A 7,402-nucleotide genomic window follows, 5' to 3' on the forward strand; every position below is an offset into this window, starting at 1 on the left:
TTACCTTTTTAGCGATTTAAACCAAACGTTTACACACGTTACCAAACTAATCCAAAAGTTACACCTTTTTATTAATTTAAGCAAAACGTTTAAAACGTTACGAAATCGATCCAAACATTTAAATTGTTACGAAACAAATTCAATCGTTTCCCCTTTTTAGCGATTTTAAGCCAAACGTTTCACCTTTTTATCAATTTAAGACAAACTTTTAAAACGTTACGAAACCAATCGAAACGTTTAAAACATTGTGAAACAAATCCAAACGTTTCCCCTTTTTGCGATTTAAGCCAAAAGTTTACAAACGTTTCACCTTTTTAGCGGTTTTAACCAAACGTTTAAAACGTTACGAAACCAATCCAAATGTTTAAAATGTTACGAAACCAATCCAGACGTTTAAAACGTTATAAAACAAATCCAAACGTTACACCTTTTTAGCGATTTAAGCCAAACGTTTACAAATGTTACGAAACAAATCCAAATATTTCACCTTTTTAGCGATTTAAGGCAAACGTTTAAAACGTTACAAAACCAATCTAGACGTTTAAAATGTTATAAAACAAATCCAAATGTTTCACCTTTTTAGCGATTTATGCCAAACGTTTACAAACGTTACGAAACCAATCAAACCATTTAAAATGTTACAAACAAAATCAAACATTTCACTTTTATCAATTTTAGCCAAACGTTTATAAACTTTACGAAACAAATACAAACGTTTCACCTTTTTAGTGATTTAAGTCAAACATTTAAAAATGTTACGAAACAAATCGAAACATTTCTCCTTTTTATCAATTTAAGACAAACGTTTAAAATGTTACGAAACCAATCTAAACGTTTAAAACGTTGCGAAACAAATTCAAACATTTCCCCTTTTTGCGATTTAAGCCAAAAGTTTACAAACGTTACGAAACAAATCCAAACGTTTCACCTTTTAGCGGTTTAAACCAAACATTTAAAACGTTAAGAAACCAATCCAAAAGTTTAAAACGTTACGAAACTAATCCATACATTTAACGTTTTTAGCGATTTAAGACAAACGTTTACAAACGTTACAAAACAAATTCAAACGTTTCACCTTTTAAGCGATTTAAGCCAAACGTTTAAAACGTTACAAAACCAATACAACCGTTTGAAACGTTATAAAATAAATCAAAAGTTTTTGCTTTTTAGCGATTTAAGCCAAACGTTTACAAACATTACGAAACAAATTCAAACGTTTAAAATATTTATCAATTTAAGCCAAATGTTTAAAATGTTACGAAATCAATCCAAACGTTTAAAAAGTTACGAAACAAATTCAAACGTTTTCCCTTTTTAGTGATTTTAAGACAAGCGTTTATAAACGTTACAAAACAAATCTAAACGCTTCACCTTTTCAGCGGTTTAAACGAAACGTTTAAAACGTTACAAAACCAATCCAAACAATTAAAGCATTACGAATAAAATCCACACGTTTCACCTTTTTAGCGATTTTAGCCAAACGTTTACAAACGTTACGAAAAAATCCAAATGTGTCACCTTTTTAGCGATTTAAGCCAAACGTTTAGAAACGTTACGAAACAAATCCAAACGTTTCCCCTTTTTCGATTTAAGCCAAACATTTAAAATTTTACGAAACCAATCCAAATGTTTAAAATGTTACGAAACAAATCCAAATGCTTCACCATTTTAGCGATTTAACCCATATGTTTACAAGCTGTCACGACCCGATTTCTCCATTGAAACTCAAGCCGAGACCGGCGCTAGGGAATGGGAATGGTTGTTCCGAAACTCGTAGCAAGCCTAAAACCTCTATAAATTTTTCGCAAATATAAATCTAGATCGTACCTCGCGTGCGACCCGTTTTCAGAAAACACCGTTAAAACATTTCTCCGTTTATCGTGGAAAACACATTCTGAAAATATTCATATAGTGAAATCACGTTTTCAGAAATGCTAGTTGAATAACCCTAGTTATTCTTACCCACGCGCATTTTTAAAAACCGGTGCGCTGGTACAGGGGCTTAGCTCACATGCCTTGCCTCACAGGCAGCCCTGTCTCAAACCACGCATCTGAACAATATGTTTAATAAAATATATCGAACACTTTGTCTTTCAAAGCGTTATATTAAACATATTTAAAACATGCACAGCAGGCACACAAACGTAAGGCCAACTAAACTATACACAGTGTCTTTGCAGATCAAAGACACAAAGCTTGGCCCACCTGTAGGGGACACCATAAAATACCATATGCCTATTAAGTAGCCACTTAGTAGAATTAGATAAAGTCAGGTTCCTATCAGAGTATATAGACAGAGGAACCATGACGTGGCCACAGGCATAACACACCTATATACACTATTGCAACATCTAAGAGTTTAAGGTGTTATTTACATAACAACAAGATAAGCTTCCCTGATGGAAAAAGGATGGAAGCTCTACCAGACCCGGTAGCTAGGTACCTGAAAAATGATAAGCAACAACGAAGTCAGAAATATAAATATTTCTGAGTGAGTAGATAGGTTTACAATTAAATACCAAAATTGCGTATAGATAAAATATCAGTATATATAAAAATATTACCAGTCCTTGATCCAATTGAAACCCTAGTCTTGTTACGTTATAAAGCTATCACATATAATGCATATGCACAACTCTTGTTTAGTACAGGATGAGCTGTATACATATGTATCACAGCCATCTTTACTCTGTATAGGGTTGCTGGGCCGGAACTTAAATCACTGCAACCTCGGGACAAACCAGTAGGTTTAAGCCACTTTACAAGCATCTGGCTTAAAACCTAATCTCAGTATGTATGCTTATAATATTTACCTCTCATATAGTTCATTAACACCGGTGATCACACATTTCTATTGTTGCCCAATAGATAGCTCGTTTCAGTGGATCTTTCTTGGCTAAGTTTCATACTTAGTGCGATTTATGGATTTAAAAACAATTGAATACTAATATTCAAAAGTAAACAAATGAACTAACAAACACCGCTAGGTCTGGAACTTAATCCTGTGGTTGTGGTCAGACTGCTGGCTAGCTAGTCGGACTAAACACACAAAGCAAACACGATAAAACATATCAATATATGTTTCCTATAAAACTTCTAGGTCCATAAACCCAGATCTAGGTCAAACATATAATCATATAAACACGTAATACTTATGGTCTCATTTCTTTTGAAACCATAGTATTAATTCTCATTTTGGGAAAATGTTCTAACTTCTCTCTAGATTTTATTTTAGGTATCGCAATACTTAAAGAAAACCATTTATAGTATAAACCTAATTGTCAAAACAATTCTCGGTCATATACTAAGTATTTAGCAAAACCGATTGCTAACTCTTTAAAACCATTTAAACGTCGACTTTGACTCTTTTAAAGTCCGTTATAAACGTTTAACTTTACTTTTAAAATCTCCTTTTCAAAGTCTTTAGGTTTAGTATATAAACCCTTTTCACTTTCTTCCAAAAGAAGTTATTGTTTTAAAACGTTTTCAGATCAACGAATCTACATCAAGTTCTTAGGGAAAAAAGCCCCGAAGAGTCCCCCTTTTCGTCAGCGTCTCGGCATGGTGCACCTCAGGGTAGTGCACGATCGTGCACCCCAGATAGTGCACGTTCGTGCACCTTAGTGCAAGTTCGTGCACCCTCCCATGGGGCACGTTCATGCACCCGAGTGCACAGCCCCGGGAAAGTTGATTTCCCGGGCTTTCCGACGTGCTTTAACCCTGTTTTTCTGCCACTAACACGTATACACAATCCAATCTAACTATATTCACGTTCGAAACATAAAAACAATACGTTTACGTTTGATTCGATACGGTAACCGTTTATAAACGAATTTATATTCAAAATATATCGAAATAAACATTAAATACGGGTATACTACCTCGATTACTTGAATAATCGTTGAAGAAACGGAGTTAGAATCAAGAAACAAATCAAACGGCGCGAAACCCTAATCGTCACTGTGCTTCAGAGCTTAAGCAGTTCTATATTTTCTTTCAGAAGAAAGAAATAAGGCTTTGGCCTTAATTTGCATCAAATGGTGCATATATATAAACGTTTGGATAAGTTTTGTAACGTTTTAAACGTTTGGCTTAAATCACTAAAAAGGTGAAACGTTTGAATTTGTTTCGTAACATTTTTAACGTTTGCATTTGTTTCGTAACGTTTTAATCGTTTGGCTTAAATCGCTAAAAAGGCGAAATGTTAAGATTTGTTTCATAACGTTTTAAACGTTTGGCTTAAATCGCTAAAAAGGCAAAACATTAGGATTTGTTTCGTAACGTTTTAATCGTTTGGATTAGTTTTATAACGTTTTAAACGTTTGGCTTAAATCGCTAAAAAGGTGAAACGTTAGGATTTTTTTCGTAACGTTTTAAACATTTGGATTTTTTTCAAAACGTATTAAACGTTTATCTTAAATCGCTAAAGAGGTGAAATGTTTGAATTTGTTTCGTAACGCTTTAAACATTAGGCTTAAATCGCTGAAAAGGGGAAACGATAGGATTTGTTTCATACGTTTTAAACGTTTGGATTTGTTTCATAATGTTTTAAACGTTTGGCTTAAACTGCAAAAAAGGTGAAACGTTAGGATTTGTTTTGTAACGTTTTAAACGTTTGCATTTGTTTTGTAACGTTTTAAAAGTTTGGCTTAAATTGCTAAAAAGGTGAAACGTTAAGATTTGTTTCGTAACATTTTAAACGTTTGGCTTAAATAACTAAAAAGGTGAAGCGTTAGGATTCGTTTTGCAACGTTTTAAACGTTTCGACCTGTTTCGTAATGTTTTAAACGTTTGGCTTAAACCGATAAAAGGGTGAAACGTTAAGATTTGATTCGTAAAGTTTTAAACGTTTGGATTAGTTTCGTAACGTTTTAAACATTTGGCTAAATCGCTAATAAGGTGAAACGTTTGGATTTCTTTCGTATCGTTTTAAATGTTTTGCTAAAATATCTAAAAGGGTGAAACGTTAGGATTTGTTTCGTAACATTTTAAACGTTTGCATTTGTTTCGTAACGTTTTAAACCTTTAGCTTAAATCGCTAAAAAGGTGAAACATAAAGATTTGTTTCGTAAGTTAAACATTTGGATTAAATCAATAAAATTTTGAAACGTTTGGATTTGTATCGTAGCCTTTTAAACGTTTGAATTTGTTTCGTAACGTTTTAAACGTTTGGCTTAAATCGCTAAAAATGTGAAACGTTAAGATTTGTTTCTTAACGTTTTAAACGTTTGGCTTAAATCGCTAAAATGGTGAAACGTTAGGATTTGTTACGTAGCGTTTTAATCGTTTGAATAAGTTTCATAACATTTTAAATGTTTGGCTTATATCACTAAAAAGGTTAAATGTTTGGATTTGTTTCATAACGTTTTAAACGTTTGCATTTTTTTCGTAACGTTTTAAACGTTTGGCTTAAATCGCTAAAAAGGTGAAATGTTAAGATTTGTTTTGTATTGTTTTAAACGTTTGGCTTCAATCGCTAAAAAGGTGAATGTTTAGGATTTGTTTCGTAACGTTTTAAACGTTTGGATTAGTTTTATAACGATTTAAACGTTTGGCTTAAATCGCTAAAAAGGTGAAACGTTAGGATTTTTTTCGTAATGTTTTAAACATTTGGATTTTTTTCAAAACGTATTAAACGTTTATCTTAAATCGCTAAAGAGGTGAAATGTTTGAATTTGTTTCGTAACGCTTTAAACATTAGGCTTAAATCGCTAAAAAGGGGAAACGATAGGATTTGTTTCATAACGTTTTAAACTTTTGGATTTGTTTCGTATTGTTTTAAACGTTTGGCTTAAATCATTAAAAATGTGAAACATTATGATTTATTTCGTAACGTTTTAAACATTTGGCGTAAATCCCTAAAAAGGTGAAACGTTAGGATTTATTTCGTAACGTTTTAAACGTTTGGATAGTTTCGTAACGTTTTAAACGGTTGGCTTAAATCACTAAAAAGGTGAAACGTTTGAATTTGTTTCGTAACGTTTTAAACGTTTGCATTTGTTTCGTAACGTTTTAATCGTTTGGCTTAAATCGCTAAAAAGGCGAAATGTTAAGATTTGTTTCATAACGTTTTAAACGTTTGACTTAAATCGCAAAAAAGGCAAAACGTTAGGATTTGTTTCGTAACGTTTTAAACGTTTGGATTAGTTTTATAACGTTTAAAACGTTTGGCTTTAATCGCTAAAAAGGTGAAACATAAAGATTTGTTTCGTAACGTTTTAAACATTTGGATTCAATCAATAAAATTTTGAAACGTTTGGATTTGTATTGTAGCGTTTTAAACGTTTGGATTTGTTTCGTAATGTTTTAAACGTTTGGCTTAAATCGCTAAAAATATGAAACGTTAAGATTTGTTTCTTAACGTTTTAAACGTTTGGCTTAAATCGCTAAAATGGTGAAACGTTAGGATTTGTTTCGTAACGTTTTAATCGTTTGAATAAGTTTCATAACATTTTAAAAGTTTCGCTTAAATCACTAAAAAGGTTAAATGTTTGGATTTGTTTCATAACGTTTTAAACGTTTGCATTTTTTTCGTAAAGTTTTAAACGTTTGGCTTAAATCGCTAAAAAGGTGAAATGTTAAGATTTGTTTCGTAATGTTTTAAACGTTTGGCTTCAATCGCTAAAAAGGTGAAACGTTAGGATTTGTTTCGTAACGTTATAAACGTTTGGATTAATTTTATAACGTTTGAAACGTTTGGCTTAAATCGCTAAAAAGGTGAAACGTTAGGATTTTTTTCATAACGTTTTAAACATTTGGATTTTTTTCAAAACGTATTAAACGTTTATCTTAAATCGCTAAAGAGGTGAAATGTTTGAATTTGTTTCGTAACGCTTTAAACATTAGGCTTAAATCGCTAAAAAGGGGAAACATTAGGATTCGTTTCGTAACGTTTTAAACGTTTGGATTTGTTTCGTAATGTTTTAAACGTTGGCTTAAATTATTAAAAATGTGAAACATTATGGTTTATTTCGTAACGTTTTAAACATTTGGCTTAAATCCCTAAAAAGGTGAAATGTTAGGCATTGTTTCGTAACGTTTTAAACGTTTGGATAAGTTTCGTAACGTTTTAAACGTTTGGCTTAAATCACTAAAAAGGTGAAACGTTTGAATTTGTTTCGTAACATTTTTAACGTTTGCATTTGTTTCGTAACGTTTTAATCGTTTGGCTTAAATCGCTAAAAAGGCGAAATGTTAAGATTTGTTTCATAACGTTTTAAACGTTTGGCTTAAATCGCTAAAAAGGCAAAACGTTAGGATTTGTTTCGTAACGTTTTAATCGTTTGGATTAGTTTTATAACGCTTTAAACGTTTGGCTTAAATCGCCAAAAAGGTGAAACGTTAGGATTTTTTTCGTAACGTTTTAAACATTTGGATTTTTTTCAAAACGTATTAAACGTTT

Source organism: Mercurialis annua, linkage group LG7 (assembly GCF_937616625.2).
Source record: "Mercurialis annua linkage group LG7, ddMerAnnu1.2, whole genome shotgun sequence".
NCBI classification, from domain to species: Eukaryota; Viridiplantae; Streptophyta; class Magnoliopsida; order Malpighiales; family Euphorbiaceae; genus Mercurialis; species Mercurialis annua.